Source organism: Girardinichthys multiradiatus, chromosome Y, assembly GCF_021462225.1.
Source record: "Girardinichthys multiradiatus isolate DD_20200921_A chromosome Y, DD_fGirMul_XY1, whole genome shotgun sequence".
Lineage (NCBI taxonomy): Eukaryota > Metazoa > Chordata > Actinopteri > Cyprinodontiformes > Goodeidae > Girardinichthys > Girardinichthys multiradiatus.
Window position 1 is genome coordinate 41,197,350 of NC_061818.1, and position 19,287 is coordinate 41,216,636.

Consider the following 19,287-nt stretch of genomic DNA (forward strand, 5'->3'; position numbering starts at 1 on the left):
TAGTTTCAGTATATTTCTTTATATATTCAATTTATTCATCTTAATTTTTATGGACAGAAATTAAAACTAGGACTCCACAGTGGAGTAATATAATTTGAATTACTTTTTGTGTTCAGAGGTAAAGAATCGGAGATAACTTGGTTTGTTTGTGTTCTATAGTGATGGAATTATCAATCCTTGCTCTTTATTATTCATATTCTGATGTTGGAACTTTCTACAAACTGCTTGGTTTTATCAGATTAATGTCGTAGCCTCGCCCTCACTTGTTCTTCGTGTGGCTGTAAAAGGACTTGGAGAAATGTTAAGATTCAGAATGTATATGTAAGTAAAATGTATAAAAGATGCTGAATTTGACTGAAATGAAAAGAGGGATGTATTTGTTTCTGAAGAAAGTCTCATCAATCCTTAATGGTTTTTATGGTTTAATCAACTTGTCAAACTTTTCAGGGAGATGTTAAAATATTTTGTGATTAAACCTCCAAAAATCTGTTATGGAGTCCGTTCCCATTTCTGTTCAAATTTGTTTAAGCTTAGAAGTTAATATCTGCTGTCTCTGAAATAATAAGCAAAATACATGCCTTGACAAAACAAAAGTCACCACCAAAAAAAAAACATACAGTAATTATCCAATGGGAGGCTCACACCTGTTTTCTTGGTTAAATCCAGGCGGAGACTTATTTTTTGGCCAGGCAGTGTGTTTGGATAAGGTCCCACTGGAAACAATTCAAGATTTGCTGGTCAGAAACAGGTCAAGAGGTTTTATAAACTGGGTCAAACTGGAGGTTTGATACCAGTTTTACACCAGAAACCATCATGTTAAACATGTAGTGTTTTTAAATGTACAGAGAGGTTTTTATACAAAGCTTAAATTAATTTTATATTAAAAAATGAACAAAAAAACATGGTTATTTGGTTGAAGTCTAGCTGTTAAATCACTAAAATATGGAGAAAAGTAAACCAAAGATCAATGGAAAAAAGTTTTAACCTGTCTTAAATACAGGTCCTTCTCAAAATATTAGCATATTGTGATAAAGTTCATTATTTTCCATAATGTCATGGTGAAAATTTAACATTAATATATTTTAGATTCATTGCACACTAACTGAAATATTTCAGGTCTTTTATTGTCTTAATACGGATGATTTTGGCATACAGCTCATGAAAACCCCAAATTCCTATCTCACAAAATTAGCATATCATTAAAAGGGTCTCTAAACGAGCTATGAACCTAATCATCTGAATCAACGAGTTAACTCTAAACACCTGCAAAAGATTCCTGAGGCCTTTAAAACTCCCAGCCTGGTTCATCACTCAAAACCCCAATCATGGGTAAGATTGCCGACCTGACTGCTGTCCAGAAGGCCACTATTGACACCCTCAAGCAAGAGGGTAAGACACAGAAAGACATTTCTGAACGAATAGGCTGTTCCCAGAGTGCTGTATCAAGGCACCTCAGTGGGAAGTCTGTGGGAAGGAAAAAGTGTGGCAGAAAACGCTGCACAACGAGAAGAGGTGACCGGACCCTGAGGAAGATTGTGGAGAAGGGCCGATTCCAGACCTTGGGGGACCTGCGGAAGCAGTGGACTGAGTCTGGAGTAGAAACATCCAGAGCCACCGTGCACAGGCGTGTGCAGGAAATGGGCTACAGGTGCCGCATTCCCCAGGTCAAGCCACTTTTGAACCAGAAACAGCAGCAGAAGCGCCTGACCTGGGCTACAGAGAAGCAGCACTGGACTGTTGCTCAGTGGTCCAAAGTACTTTTTTCGGATGAAAGCAAATTCTGCATGTCATTCAGAAATCAAGGTGCCAGAGTCTGGAGGAAGACTGGGGAGAAGGAAATGCCAAAATGCCAGAAGTCCAGTGTCAAGTACCCACAGTCAGTGATGGTCTGGGGTGCCGTGTCAGCTGCTGGTGTTGGTCCACTGTGTTTTATCAAGGGCAGGGTCAATGCAGCTAGCTATCAGGAGATTTTGGAGCACTTCATGCTTCCATCTGCTGAAAAGCTTTATGGAGATGAAGATTTCATTTTTCAGCACGACCTGCTAAAGGCCGCTATCGAAGCATCCTGGGCCTCCATAAGACCTCAACAGTGCCACAGGCTGATTGACTCCATGCCACGCCGCATTGAAGCAGTCATTTCTGCAAAAGGATTCCCGACCAAGTATTGAGTGCATAACTGTACATGATTATTTGAAGGTTGACGTTTTTTGTATTAAAAACACTTTTCTTTTATTGGTCGGATGAAATATGCTAATTTTGTGAGATAGGAATTTTGGGTTTTCATGAGCTGTATGCCAAAATCATCTGTATTAAGACAATAAAAGACCTGAAATATTTCAGTTAGTGTGCAATGAATCTAAAATATTTGAATGTTAAATTTTCATCATGACATTATGGAAAATAATGAACTTTATCACAATATGCTAATATTTTGAGAAGGACCTGTATGTGCTGGTTGAAGATAATTCTAGCACAGGATTTGGTCAAATGAAGTGTTACTTTTATTCTTTCTCATTTTTAAGGTTTGATGATGAAAAAAGTGAAATCTATGGTTACAGGTTGAAAAAGAAGCAGTTGATGTTGGGAGACTCGGGTAAAATCTCTGCCCTCCTTCAGGTCTCTGATGTGAAACATCGGTACAAAAAGGTTCATTGGGTCAAAGTGTGGGCAGTTTGCTCCCAGTTCTGTAAGTTTTAAGGTCAAAAAAGACTAATTAAACTATTTATAAACACGCGTTGAACCCATAAAGGGCTGGTAGAATTATACATAAAATCAAATCTGTATAGGTTTTCATTTAAAAATATCACATTCTGGTTTTCTGATAAATTTACATGAAATTCATACCGATATGACTGATTATGAATAGAATAAATGATGACCCCTTTATTACAAATAATGAGTTAACGAGAAGCAAATTTTTCATTAACCTTCTTTACTAAAGAGTTTCTTCGTGTGTTTGTTTTTCCACCCAAGGCTCTGATTTTCATCAGGTTTAGTTTTCCCAAGAAACTTAAGTTGAAACAAGATTATCTGCAACACAAACATCTTCAGTGAAATAATAATAATTTCAGGTAAATAAACTTAAAACTGCCTGAAACCACAGCTGAACTCTGAGGTCAGTGTGTCTCTATGCAGACGATTCAGTATTTTCTGCCTATGTGTGTTTGGTTCTGATAAAGTAAAAGCTGCACATCACCGATCACTAATTATTACTGATTATTAAGTCATCTTTGGATCGCATTGGTTGGATTTCTGTCTGTAAGTCCAATTTCATAAAATGTTTGTTTTTGGTTCTCATTATTCATAGAAAAGCTGCAGATTTGATGGAAATGTTAAAGCCTGAGATCAATTAGCATGACAGGTTTCAGATTTTGATTATAAAGAGGTGAGACAAAGAGTCTGATTTCTCTTCTGTGGGTTAAAGAAGTCAACAGCAGATTTTATTCTTCTGACAGATTTAAAATCTGTTTACAGCCTGAGGTTTATTTGGCTCATTTTGACGCTTCTTCTGACTGACCAACATGTCCTGCTTCAATCCTTCTTATCATTTTAAACCTGAAATGTGTTACAGGGATCTGAGCACAAACTGTCATTCAGTCAACTGAAACATTGCACCGATTGATTATATTAAAGTTGATGCCGCAGATAAAGCAGTTCTGGAAGGATGGAAAACTAATTTAGAGTACTTCAGAAAGAGAATCTTTTTAATGTTTCACAAAGATTTTATTTGTACAAGACATGGTAAGTGACAAAAGCTGAATTAATATCAGATATTAAAGGATTATTCTGTAACAAAGAGCTGATAAGAAACAGCAAAAACTGTAAAAAAAAACAAACAAAAAAAAACGAAACTGACAAACCATAAACGTTAAGTTTTCTCAAATGGAAGAATATTCAAAACAAATTGGAAAAATCAACTTGGTATAAATGTAGGAATGTCATTTTAAAGGTAAAACATATTTTCATGACCTATTTTACTTTAACATGCAGATTTAACTGCTGATATTCCTTTATAATAAAGACTGTTTTAGTGAATAGTAATGTAAAATAAACTGCAGAGTCAAATCATGGTCAGTGAGAAAATTGTACCAATGAATCTTAGCGTTTATACAGGCAGTCTTCAGAACTGTAGTTCTGTGTTGAATTAAATGGAGGTTATGTTCTCAGCTTAATAACAGCAGATTTTGAAAAAGTCAGTAGGACTTTTCATGGTTTAGGAGGTTCAAATGTCTTTAGTGGTCAGACCTGCAGCTTAAGAGTAATGTCTGTTGGTATGCAGATGATACCGTGTTCTATTTTTGTCAGTCTGTCTCCAAAAATGCACAGGAATGTGTTGTTTTAGTCCATTTACCAGCAGAAACCCAACAGAGTGAAATTGTTTGAAATGCGTTTTCTGTAAAATGAAGCTGAAAACTCAGGATTCAGATTCATTCTGAGATGCATAGGCCAGACACGGTCTAACATTTCTAAATGTGAATGAAGTTATATTTCAACATGCTGACTAAACCATCAGGTTGCATGAAGAAACTTTTAAATCCAAACTCATATAAAGAATTGGGGTCATTTTATCCTATTTTAAGATCAAGTCATCTGCTTGTTTCTGCTAATGATGAAGATTCACTGAAGTATCCACAGAAATGCTATTATTAATACTACAAACCAACTGCAGGGCAGCTTATTTTCTTCTTGCTGTTGCAGTGATTTAAACTCTAAAAGGAACCAAGTCATTGTGACTTTAATCTTGTTAAAACGGTTTGATCAACAAACTGATAATTAGCCGTGATCAAGTAAAGTTAACAGCAAATATTTTCTACTAGTCAAAAGTTTTAGAACACCTTTCTCATTTAATGGTTTTTTTATGTTTATGACTATTTCTATTGTACGTAGATTCTCACTGAAGGCATCAAAACTGTAGATGAACACGTATGGAATTATGTAGCAAACTAAAACTGTAAAAGAACGTTAAATATGTTTTATGTTCCTTAAAGTATTTCCATTGTTTGGTGGGTAAACCTGTATGTATGCAGAACGTCAACGTTGTTGCAAGATGAGGACCTGAAGGTTTAATTGAAGGGTTCTAACCTGAAGAAGGAAAATGATTCAATTTTCAATTCAATTCAGTTTATTTATATGGCGCCAATTCACAACACGTCGTCTCAAAGCTCTTCACAAAGGGTTTGGAATGGTGCGCGGTTGTTGGGGAGGTCAGATTAAACTACTATTTGGCCATTTTAGAATGGGCTATGTGTAGGGGCACTAAGTAAAATAATAAACTGATAAAGTTTATCCATCTAGGTCCCACTGATGGTCATTGTTATACTAAAAACCACAAGGATTGGGATACCTCTCTCTGTCAGACTGATTATAACCATTGGAAAAGAGAAGGGGTCATACAGGTAGCAGAAATGGAGGGTGTGTTTGGACCTCAACCATAACTGGGCCGGTTTAGGCTAAACCTGACTCCCCCTTACTCCAACCAACAGGGAGGGAGGAAGACTTCCTCCCTGATAAACTAAGCCACTCTAACTATAAGCTTTATCAAAAAGGAAAGTTTTAAGCCTAGCCTTAAAAGTAGACAGGGTGTCTGCCTCACGGACTAAAACTGGGAGCTGGTTCCACAGGAGAGGAGCCTGATAACTAAAGGATCTGCCTCCCATTCTACTTCTAGAGACTCTAGGAATCACCAGTAAACCTGCAGTCTGAGAACAAAGTTCTCTGTTAGGAACATATGGACCAATCAGATCTCTGATGTATGATGGAGCTAGATCATTAAGGGCTTTATATGTGAGGAGGAGAATTTTAAATTCTATTCTGGATTTAACAGGGAGCCAATGAAGGGAAGCTAAAATAGGAGAAATATGATCTCTCTTTTTAATTTTCATCAGAACTCTTGCTGCAGCATTTTGAATCAGCTGAAGGCTTTTCACTGCATTTTGTGGACATCCTGATAGTAAAGAATTACAATAGTCCAGCCTTGAAGTAACAAATGCATGGACTAGTTTTTCAGCGTCACTCCTGGACAGGATATTTCTAATTTTGGCAATGTTCTGGAGGTGAAAGAAGGAAATCCTAGAAACCTGTTTAATATGGGATTTAAATGACATGTCCTAGTCAAAGTTAACACCAAGGTATTTTTACTTTATTATCAGAGGTCAATTTAATGCCATCCAGGTTAAGTGATTGACTAAGCAGTTTCTTTTTTAAAGACTCCGGTCCAAAGACGACAACTTCTGTCTTGTCTGAATTTAGAAGCAGAAAATTTAAAGTCATCCAAGTTTTTATATCTTCAAGACATGCTTGTAGTCTATCTAACTGGTTGGGTTCATCAGGATTTATGGATAAGTAAAGCTGAGTATCATCAGCGTAACAGTGAAAATGTATCCTATGCTGCCTGATAATTTGACCTATTGGAAGCATATATATAGTAAAGAGAATTGGCCCAAGTACTGAACCCTGTGGTACTCCACAATTAACCCTGGAGTTTAAAGATGATTTATCATTTACATGAACAAACTGGAATCTGTCAGACAAATAAGATTTAAACCAGCCTAGCGCTGTTCCCCTGATCCCTACAGCATATTCCAGCCTTTCTAAGAGAATATTATGGTCGACTGGATCAAATGCAGCACTGAGATCTAACAGAACCAGAACAGTCACAAGTCCATTATCTGAGGCCATAAGAATATCATTAGTGACTTTCAGCAGAGCTGTTTCAGTGCTATGATGAGCTCTGAAACCTGACTGAAACTCTTCAAACAGGTCATTGCTGTATAAATGTTCACACATTTGATTAGCAACTATTTTCTCAAGAATTTTAGATAAGAATGGAAGATTGGATATAGGTCTGTAATTTATTAAATCATCTCGATCAAGCGAAGGTTTCTTAAGTAAAGGTTTAATTACAGCTAACTTAAAAGCTTGTGGTTCTGATCCATTTACTAAAGATAGATTAATCATATCTAAAATGGGGCTGGTAATCAGAGGGAACACTTCCTTAAATAATTTGGTTGGGATTGGGTCTAACATACAAGTTGAAGGTTTAGATGAAGCTAATATTTCTGATAACTCAGGAAGCTTCACAGGATCAAAACAGTCCAAACACAGATCAGGTTCTGCAGTTATTTCCAATGTTGTCTCACTTGCTGAGGATGAAGTAATCATCTTCAGGAGTATGTCAAAGATTTTATTTTTAATAGAATCAATTTTATTTAAGAAGAATCCCATAAAGTCATGACTGCTAAGAGCTAAGGGAATGGATGGTTCAACAGAGCTATGACTCTGTGTAAGTTTAGCAACTGTACTAAAGAGAAACCTAGAATTATTCTTGTTCTCTTCTATTATTGATGAGAAATAAGCTGTTCTAGCTTGGTGAAGTGTCTTTTTATACAACAGTAGGTTATTTTTCCAGATTAAGTAGGAATCCTCTAGGTGTGTAGAGCGCCATTTTCTCTCCAATTTTCTAACATTGTGCTTTAAAGTACACAGCTCTGAATTAAACCAAGGAGCTAGCCTCCTATGAATAATTACCTTCTTTTTCAAGGGGGCTGCATTGTCTAATGCATCAGGCAATGATGAAGTAACAATGAACAAAAGAATCAATTTGTGAAGGGGAAGAAACATAATTATTGCCGTCCACTGTGTTTTTCAGTGATAATGAGGAAATTAAAAGTGGAACAGATTCTTTAAAGGTTGTTACAGCATCGTCTGATAATGATCTACTATAATGAAATTTTCTTTCAGGTGTGGAGTACTCGGTTAAATTAAACTCAAAGGTTATTAAGAAATGGTCAGACAGGACAGGGTTATGAGAGAATATTGTTATGTCTTTACACTAAATGCCATATGTCAGCACAAGGTCCAGAGAATGAAGACAAAGGTGGGTAGGTTTGTTAATGTTTTGAGCAAAGCCAATTGAGTCTAAGATAGCATTAAAGGCTATATTTAGGCTATCACTTTCAGTGTCAACATGAATGTTAAAATCCCCCACTATAATAACTTTATCTGTATTTAACACTAAATCAGATAAAAGGTCTGAAAACTGATCTAAAAATTGAGAGTAAGGACCTGGTGGACGGTACAAAACAACAAACAGAAGAGGTTTTAGTGCTTTGCAATTTGAATGAAGAAAACTAAGGATTAAGTATTCAAAAGAGTTGTAGCTATTGATTGGTCTGGGACTAATCAATAAAGCTAAAAATGATGAGCACTTTGATGATGTCGGCTTGTTTTCAGACTTCACTGCTGCGTCCCCCTGAGTGAAAGAAGGATTTTTTCTTCAAGAGTGTGCAATGTGCTGCTCAACTAAATATCAACATTAAGTGTGATTTTAATCAGGATTACTGTGGACTGAGTGATATAAAACCTGGAATGTGTCTAAAGTTGTACATTATGGCCAATGTGTCTCGATATGCAGATGATAGAGTATTTTAGTCACTGTATACTGGGTTTCGGTCATTAGATGGGAAATAATCAGTTCAGAGTGGGATTCATTTTCAGATTAATTTAATATTAGATTCCTGGTTCAGGTTGTTTTAATGAGCAGTGCAGATATCAGAAGCAATCTGACTTGACTGCAGGGTTTAAGGTGGATTCATGTTTTTATCCAAAACTCGTCTCATCTGTGTTGACAGAAGGAATGAGGTCTCAGTTATATTTTTATTAAACCAAACGTCCTCTGAATGTATGGAGCAAAAAATGACCGAAAACAAATATTTGGGGAATAAAACAGTTTTTAATGTTGTGGGAGATCTGAGTATTCCCTTTAATTTCAGCAGAACTATGATGGATCCGGCAAAGCTTAGTTTCTGCCTGCAGTCACATCAGTGCAAGAATTTCCCCTCATAAAAAAAGAGAAGGTTTTCTGAAAGTGTGATGGGAATTAAGAGTGGAGTGAAAAAGACCAGTGGATGTGGTTCACCTGCACACTCACCTGGTGATGTCCCTGACTCTTTTTATTTTGTGTTATCAGAGTGATGAGGTGAAGGTTAGCAGAACACCTAAAGGAGTCAAAGATTCAAAATCCAAGAAATTAAATCCCAGCAGCATCGACAGAGAACATCTGCTAAAACATTAGGAGCTTCTGTTGGATGCACGCGTTTTATCTGTAAATAATAAAAATCAGTGGTCGCCCTCAGTAGGCTGGGGCAGGGTGGTGGAGTGGCCTTAAGGCCCGGGACAAATTTAATATGTTCATTTTTATATCAATAACATTTTACGTTAGATCTGGAGAGAAAGGTGGAAATCCTGCAGTGAAACAAGAAGGAGAGATGTTTCATCTGAAACGTCACCTGATTTCATCTGATTTAAAATTTTCCCACCAAATGTCCAGAATCTGGATTAAAAGCATCATTTTTAAATCATCTGAACGCATTTAGTTTCGTCTAAAACTGAGATTCACCAGATTTGAGTAGTCAGTGGATAACCCTGCAGATCCAGAAATCTGGCTTCCTGGACTCTGATGACGCTACTTCCTGTTGCATCTGGGTGGAAATTAAATGTAGCTGCCTGATTTGGACCATCCCTGGCTGAGTGTGATGAGGTTTATACATCAGAACCAGGTACTTTTGCTGCTTTTTATTAAAATCAATTCAATTTTATTTCTATAACTTCAATTCACAACACATGTCGTCTCAAGGTTCTTCACAACAGTCAGGTTCATACATTCTAATTAATCGTAACCATTGAACAGTTCAGTCAGATTCAGTTATTTATTTAAATTGGATAAAAAGTTTTTCTATCTAAGGAAACCCAGCAGATTGCATCCAGTCAGTGACTTGCAGCATTCACTCCTCCTGGATGAGCATGTAGATTTATGTTAGGGTTCTGTTGGGTTTGATTGCTTATAAAGTGTTTGTGTGATTTTATCTGAACTTTAATTAAAAGTCAATATCTGGAAGCAACTCATGGTGTTGGTTATTAGGAGAGAAAACCTTCTAATAAAGTTTATGTCTCCAGCATGTCTGCAGAAGACTGGAAATGATACCAAACTGTAGAGGAAAAGTCATTGGCACCAATACAGAGACTGACAATTGTCACTCAGAATCAGCTTTATTAAAAGAGAAAAGCAAGAGAGAATAACAAAGCAGCACCAGACATGTGTTCAGGAGTGACCCCAATCATATTGACCAGACAACACAAAACTTCTCTTCATAGCAGTGATTCTCATGTAACCCTGACTCATTGGGGAGGGAGACGAGGAGGAACCTGTTGTAATTCTCTCCTGGACATGTGGACAATGGATATTGAACCGTCCACAGTGTGGCATGCATATTATCTCCTATAAATGCTCTGGAGAAGACTGAGGAGCATCTCTCTAAGACTAAACAGAACCATCTGTCCTAACCCTTGATAAAATCAGTGATTTATTTTGAGTTTCAGACAGATCTGCTCAGAACAAAGAGCTGCTTTCATCAGAACAAGGTGGTAACATCATCAGAACCTCTGAACATGACATAAAACCTGAAAACCTGGATCATTCAAGAGCCTCCTCAAGGAAATATGGCTCAGGGTGAGTCCAAATGAGAACGTTGAGCAGAAACATGACTGAAACAACAAAATAAATTTAAAATAAACTACTGAAAAGACCAAAAACAGCTGAAACTGCTCCAGAACCAAATGAGCTGGAATGATCCAGAAATAGAAAACTGAAAATTTACAAAAAACACTAGAAACCTGTGAAAAACTGCAGAGAAAGTTTCAAAAGGCTCCAAAATGCTGAAAAAATGAATCCCACTAAAAATCCAGAAATATGACAACATGAAGCTAAAATCAGACTAAAAACAAACCTGCCAGAAATGGAGGGAAAAGAAGTTGAAAATCAGATGAAACGAACCTGAAGCCGTCGTTTCTGATCAAACAACAAAAACGGAGTAAGATCAGAAACAAGATCATTAAAGACTGATGGGAGAACCTGAAGAGTGTGGAGGTTAAGCTGTTCCTGCAGGAGGTTCATCCATCCTGATGTTTGCTTTGGTAAAGCAACAGTCTGTAGAATCCGGATCCATTAACATCTTCTGACATTTGGGTTCCTGACCATTAATTCCAGCTGCAAAAAAGAAATTTAATAAATAATAAAGAGGAATAAAAAGCCAAGACTGAGCTGACGCCCTCAGTAAGGTGGGGGTGGGGTGGTGGAGTGGACCGGAGGACAAAATAAATACATCAATAATCAGATCAATAACTAATCAATGAGGCTGGTTTCTCATCTGCCTGCAGGGGGCGCCAGTTTCACACAAAAACAGCTCTAGAGCAGCCATATGGCGTGCTGTGTGCAAATATCTGAGATAACTATGAGATGGAAAACATCTGCAGCTTCAGCAGAAGAACATCTCAACTATGCTGCTGCAGCTTTGTGTCATTTGAGTTTTTACACATCCTGCAAATATGGAGATGAAGTTTGAACCAAAAATCTTCTAAAAAGCAGCCAACGTCCAAAATGAGTCTGCAGAGTTCATGAAAGTCTGGGTCACAGGAAGAAAACTCTAAAGGACTCTGAGCTGGATCAGAACTGTAAACTGAGAGAAAACAGAACAAGTGCAGTTAAATCTGAAGGTTCAGAGCTGTCAGTTTCTGTGTTCTGTTCTACCTGTCCTGGTTGTTGTCCTTCATATCTGCATGATCTATCAGGCTCCGCGTCCCTCACCGTACTGCTTCGTCCACCTGCAGCCATGTTGAGAAAATGACCACCGTCCTTCTAGCTCTGTCCTCCATTCAACTCTACAGCTACTCCATGAACCGATAAATCTCCTGCATGTGGACTCCAGAATGAATCTGTGACCAGTTAGGCTAACCGGTCTGCTTACAGTGACCCATAGCCCACCAACATCAACCTGCAGAGAATCAGCTGTAATCTGAGGGAAGGCCATCCTTTTCTGCATCTTCATCCCACCCAGTCCTCCCACTGTTACACGTCCCTCCTCCTGTCCAAACACGTTACACTGACCAAGTCACTGCCTTTCAAGTCAGTAATAGTCTCAAAACTTTCTACTAAGACCTTTAATCAAGTTCCAAATAAAGACATGCAAGTCCAAGTCAAGTCCAATGTGTAATTTTACCACAGAGTAGCAAATGCAACCTCAGTTCTAGTGAAGTTGGATCGTGAATAAAACAGAATCCAATGATCTTCTAATCTTCTTCAACCTTTATGAAACTGAATCCACCACGAAGATGAGATATTAAATGTTCAAACTGATCAACATTCATTCAACCGATCATTTTGAATTTGATGCTTGCAACACGTTCCAGCAAAGCTGGACAGAGAGAACAGACCGGGAACATTGAGGAATGCTCCAAAAACTCCTGCTGATTGCTTGATGATGCCCCGCCCCCCAGTAATTTCTGCAACAATGTGGCAGTTGCAGCAGCAAGTTGCAGCAACATGTGGAGGAATTTCTAGAGCCAAGTAACACTTGGTAGAAGTTATCAACTGTTTTCAAGTCAAACGGCTCAAGTCCGTAAAGTCTTGACTTGGCGTTAAAGTCAAGTCCCAAGTCTTTAGTAATCAAGTCTTAATTACATTCATGACGCGAGTACAACTTGATTCCAACTCACATGACTCAAGTCCACATGTCCCTCATCCTCCCTGTTTTGGTGTATTATTCATCATCCTCCTGCAGGACTTCTTCTGGAACATTTGAAAGGAAGTACTGAAGTTACTTCCTGTTCATCACCTGAAGATCGGTATTTTTGTCCTGAGTTGATGGAGCTAAAGTGAAATGTGTCTATTTGTTGCAGCTCTATGTAGGCGATCATGTTCTTTATCAACAAGAGGAGCAGTTTTCTCCTCGTTGATATCTGGAGAAGTACCAACGGTCTCAAAAAGCCATTAGCTGGTTTCCCGTAAGAACAGGTGTGTTTGTCAAAGTATTCATGGACACCTTCCCTTATCAGTTCAATTCAATTCAGTTTATTTCTATAGCTCCAATTCACAACACATGTCGTCTCAAGGTTCTTCACAACAGTCAGGTTCATACATTCCTATTAATCGTAACCATTGAACAGTTCAGTCAGATTCAGTTATTTATTCAAATTGGATAAAAAGTTTTTCTATCTAAGGAAACCCAGCAGATTGCATCCAGTCAGTGACTTGCAGCATTCACTCCTCCTGGATGAGCATGTAGAGACAGTGGACAGTCACTGGTGTTGACTTTGCAGCAATCCCTCATACTGAGCATGCATGTAGCGACAGTGGAGAGGAAAAACTCCCTTTTAACAGGAAGAAACCTCCAGCAGAACCAGAACCAGGCTCAGTGTGAGCGGCCATCTGCCACGACCGACTGGAGGTTTGAGAGAACAGAGCAGAGACACAAAGAGAACAAAGAAGCACTGATCCAGGAGTACTTTCTATGGGAAGGAAAAGTAAATGTTAATGGATGTAGCTCCTTTAGTCGTTTCATCTAGAAAGAAAGAACAGATAAACTCTGATCCAGTTTTCAAGGTTAGAGTCTGAAAGAGAGAACATAGAGTTAGTCACAGTAGAAGCTCAGTCAGTAGCCATGTCTAGGAGAGAGAAAGGGTTAAACACTAAAAGACAGGGCTATGTGGATCATCTGTAGAAGGTGAGCATTAAGTTGTTGTCAGCAGAAGCTTGGATGATGCCCCTCTCCAGAAAGGTGTCACAGGTAGACACAGAGTCAGGCCAGGTGTAGCTTCTAGGAAGAGAAAAGAGAGAACAAAGTTAAAAACTGAAATAACAGCAAATAATACAAAATTGGAGAGTAGTATGAGAAAGTAGCAGAGAGAGTGAAAGTGGTCATTATATGCTCCAGCAGCCTAAGTCTATAGCAGCATAACTACAGAGATAGCTCAGGATAAACTAAGCCACTCTAACTATAAGCTTTATCAAAAAGGAAAGTTTTAAGCATAGCCTTAAAAGTAGACAGGGTGTCTGCCTCACGGACTAAAACTGGGAGCTGGTTCCACAGGAGAGGAGCCTGATAACTAAAGGATCTGCCTCCCATTCTACTTCTAGAGACTCTAGGAACCACCAGTAAACCTGCAGTCTGAGAACAAAGTGCTCTGTTAGGAACATATGGACCAATCAGATCTCTGATGTATGATGGAGCTAGATCATTAAGGGCTTTATATGTGAGGAGGAGAATTTTAAATTATATTCTGGACTTAACAGGGAGCCAATGAAGGGAAGCTAAAATAGGAGAAATATGATCTCTCTTTTTAATTTTCATCAGAACTCTTGCTGCAGCATTTTGAATCAGCTGAAGGCTTTTAACTGCATTTTGTGGACATCCTGATAGTAAAGAATTACAATAGTCCAGCCTTGAAGTAACAAATGGATGGACTAGTTTTTCAGCGTCACTCCTGGACAGGATATTTCTAATTTTGGCAATGTTCTGGAGGTGAAAGAAGGAAATCCTAGAAACCTGTTTAATATAGGATTTAAATGACATGTCCTAGTCAAAGTTAACACCAAGGTTTTTTACTTTATTATCGGAGGTCAATTTAATGCCATCCAGGTTAAGTGATTGACTAAGAAGTTTCTTTTTTAAAGACTCCGGTCCAAAGACGACAACTTCTGTCTTGTCTGAATTTAGAAGCAGAAACTTTAAAGTCATCCAAGTTTTTATATCTTCAAGACATGCTTGTAGTCTATCTAACTGGTTGGGTTCATCAGGATTTATGGATAAGTAAAGCTGAGTATCATCAGCGTAACAGTGAACATTTATCCTATGCTGCCTGATAATTTGACCTATTGGAAGCATATATATAGTAAAGAGAATTGGCCCAAGTACTGAACCCTGTGGTACTCCACAATTAACCCTGGAGTTTAAAGATGATTTATTATTTACATGAACAAACTGGAATCTGTCAGACAGATAAGATTTAAACCAGCCTAGCGCTGTTCCCCTGATCCTTACAGCATATTCCAGCCTTTCTAAGAGAATATTATGGTCGACTGGATCAAATGCAGCACTGAGATCTAACAGAACCAGTACAGACACAAGTCCATTATCTGCACCGGTTCCCCCCAAGGCTGTGTTCTCTCTCCTCTGCTCTTCTCCCTGTACACCAACAGCTGCACCTCCAGTCACCAGTCTGTCAAGCTTCTGAAGTTTGCGGACGACACCACCCTAATCGGACTCATCTCTGATGGTGACGAGTCTGCGTACAGATGGGAGGTGGACCATCTGTTGGACTGGTGCAGCCAGAACAACCTTGAGCTCAACGCTCTAAAGACAGTGGAGATGGTTGTGAACTTCAGGCAGAACCCAGCCCCACCTGCCCCCATCACCCTCTGTGACTCCACAGTTGACACTGTGGAATCTTTCCGCTTCCTGGGAACCATCATCTCCCAGGATCTCAAGTGGGAGCCAAACATCAGCTCCCTCATCAAGAAAGCCCAGCAGAGGATGTTCTTCCTGCGGCAGCTGAAGAAATTCAACCTGCCAAAGACTATGATGGTGCACTTCTACACAGCCATCATTGAGTCCATCCTCACCTCCTCCATCACCATCTGGTACGCCGCTGCTACAGCCAAGGATAAGGGCAGGCTGCAGCATGTCATTCGGTCTGCTGAGAAGGTGATTGGCTGCAGTCTACTGTCTCTCCAGGAACTGTACACCTCCAGGACCCTGAAGCGGGCCGGGAAGATTCTGGCTGATCCCTCCCACCCCGGTCACAGACTCTTTGAGACTCTCCCCTCTGGCAGGAGGCTGCGGTCCATCCGGACCAAAACCTCACGCCACAAGAACCGTTTTTTCCCATCTGCCACCAGCCTGGTTAACAAAGCCCAGAAACCACACTTTCCCCCACACCCCCCCTGTTTTTGCTGACAGGACACCTGTAACCTGTAACTCTATGAGTTACATTAACGCTCAGCTTGGACTCCTGCTTTACTTGCACTGCTTTACTTGCACAATGATCACCTGCACTGTTGTATTGCTCTTGCATCTTATACTGCTCTATATTTACTCTCACTCACTTAAAACTGTGCACTTATATTTATATTATATTGTAGATATGTTTATACTGTTTCATTTGTACTGTATTGCACCGACTACGCCAAAACAAATTCCTTGTATGTCCAAAGACGTACTTGGCAATAAAGCTTTTCTGATTCTGATTCTGATCTGAGGCCATAAGAATATCATTAGTGACTTTCAGCAGATCTGTTTCAGTGCTATGATGAGCTCTGAAACCTGACTGAAACTCTTCAAACAGGTCATTGCTGTATAAATGTTCACACATTTGATTAAAAACTATTTTCTCAAGAATTTTAGAAAAGAATGGAAGATTGGATATAGGTCTGTAATTTATTAAGTCATCTCGATCAAGCGAAGGTTTCTTAAGTAAAGGTTTAATTACAGCTACCTTAAAAGCCTGTGGTTCTGATCCATTTACTAAAGATAGATTAATCATATCTAAAATGGGGCTGGTTATCAGAGGAAACACTTCCTTAAATAATTTGGTTGGGATTGGGTCTAACATACAAGTTGAAGGTTTAGATGAAGCTAATATTTCTGATAACTCAGGAAGCTCCACAGGATCAAAACAGTCCAAACACAGATCAGGTTCTACAGTTATTTCCAATGTTGTCTCACTTGCTGAGGATGAAGTAATCATCTTCAGGAGTATGTCAAAGATTTTATTTTTAATAGAATCAATTTTATTTAAGAAGAATCCCATAAAGTCATGACTGCTAAGAGCTAAGGGAATGGATGGCTCAACAGAGCTATGACTCTGTGTAAGTTTAGCAACTGTACTAAAGAGAAACCTAGGATTATTCTTGTTCTCTTCTATTAATGATGAGAAATAAGCTGTTCTAGCTTGCCAAAGTGTCTTTTTATACAACAGTAGGTTATTTTTCCAGATTAAGTAGGAATCCTCTAGGTGTGTAGAGCGCCATTTTCTCTCCAATTTTCTAACATTGTGCTTTAAAGTACGCAGCTCTGAATTAAACCAAGGAGCTAGCCTCCTATGAATAATTACATTCTTTTTCAAGGGGGCTGCATTGTCTAATGCATCAGGCAATGATGAAGTAACACTATGAACAAAAGAATCAATTTGTGAAGGGGAAGAAACAAAATTATTGCCCTCCACTGTGTTTTTCTGTGATAATGAGGAAATTAAAAGTGGAACAGATTCTTTAAAGGTTGTTACAGCATCGTCTGATAATGATCTACTAAGATGAAATTTTCTTTCAAGTGTGAAGTACTCGGTTAAATTAAACTCAAAGGTTATTAAGAAATGGTCAGACAGGACAGGGTTATGAGAGAATATTGTTATGTCTTTACACTCAATGCCATATGTCAGCACAAGGTCCAGAGAATGAAGACAAAGGTGGGTAGGTTTGTTAATGTTTTGAGCAAAGCCAATTGAGTCTAAGATAGCATTAAACACTATATTTAGGCTATCACTTTCAGCGTCTACATGAATGTTAAAATCCCCCACTATAATAACTTTATCTGTATTTAACACTAAATCAGATAAAAGGTCTGAAAACTGATCTAAAAATTGAGAGTAAGGACCTGGTGGACGGTACAAAACAACAAACAGAAGTGGTTTTAGTGCTTTGCAATTTGGATGAGGAAAACTAAGGATTAAATACTCAAAAGAGTTGTAGCTATTGATTGGTCTGGGACTAATCAATAAATCAGACTGAAAGATGGTTGCTACTCCTCCTCCTCGCCCAGTATTTCGAGGAATGTGAAAATTTAAATAATTAGTAGGAGTTGACTCATTTATAGTAACATAATCCTCTTGCTGCAGCCAGGTTTCTGTGAGGCAAAGTAAATCAATCTGATTGTCACAAATCAGGTCACTAACTAACAATGTCTTTGAAGAGAGAGATCTTATGTTCAGTAAGCCACATTTAATTGTTTTATTTTTCTTTTTAGTCTGAGTTGTGTTTATTTTTATTAGATTTTACTGATTTCCTCCTTTTAGATTATTTTTTAATCTATTCAATTTTGGCTGTGGGCGAGACACTGTCTTAATAGGGTAATGGGTGGGTAGCAGTACAGAAGCTGCAGAGAGGAGTGTTAAACTATGACCCTGCTTCCTGGTCTGAACCCTGGGTTGTCAGAGTTTTGGAGAACTAATAAATTCGGCCAGATTCCTAGAAAGAAGAGCAGCTCCATCCAAAGTGGGATGGATGCCGTCTCTCTGGATCAGACCAGGTTTTCCCCAAAATGTTCGCCAGTTATCAATGTAGCCCACATTGTTTTCTGGACACCACCTAGACAGCCAGCGGTTGAATGACAGCATGCGGCTAAACATGTCGTCACTGGGGTGTGTCCAAATATAAACTGTCCCAGAATGTCTCACTGACCCAGTGCTAGGTCATGAGGAACAGAACTGTCTCCAGATGGAAGAACTGGACCTTCATGAAAAGATGACTGTTGGCTAAGTGTGAAAAATGTCTCGTAGAACTTGTTCTGATGTCTGCAAAGGGAATAAAAACATTTTCTTCTGATGTGCACTAAAGATGCTGTTTGATTTCAGAATAAATCCCAGAAAACTGAAGTGATTCCATGAGTTGATTTATTTTTATTAGTTTTAATAAAGTAAACTTCAAGAAGAGAAGAAAAGTGTCTGAAATACTCAAACATCTTTTAATTTAACCTAGTTTTATTATCCATAAAGTTTCACACAGACAAACACATGAAAAATGAAAAATAAAGAAACCGGACAAAATGTATTCTAATAACAATGATGAAGAATTAAAATATGTCTTTTTAGAAGATGAGGACCGTGGAAACAGTCATGAAGAGTAGTGAGGGAACACTGGAGACATACAGAAGAAATAAACAGATTGATAGAATTAATTAATCTAAAAAAACAAATATCCAAATATGTTTATTATGTTAAAGATCAATAAAATAATAAATTAGAAGATAATAAAGAGCTAAACTCTCAGGTCTTCAGGAAAACTGCACCAACAACAGCCAGTACCATCTGAGGAGCAGAGGAGCTGCATCTATAAAGCACAAACAACTGACCTCCAGCAGTATGAAGCACATGGACATCTGGACCTACTCGCCTCCTGCTCTCCTCATTACCTCGCTTGAATCGTGTGACAGACGGCTGTGCAATGCTGTGGACGTCAACTAGATTTGAGCTTTTTTGTTGATGGTCACAAATATTTCTAGACGTTTTAAGCCTCTAAGTGACTCCTAAGGTTCTGAGAGGAGCAGTGGAGTAGATGAACATGGGTGAGAGAGAGGAGCAGGAGATAGAGAAGACAACAGTCACATCAAGAAGGTCAAATGGGCTAAAAACAGCATCAAAGTCAAGTTAAGTTTATTTATAAAGCACTTTTCAGCAACAAGG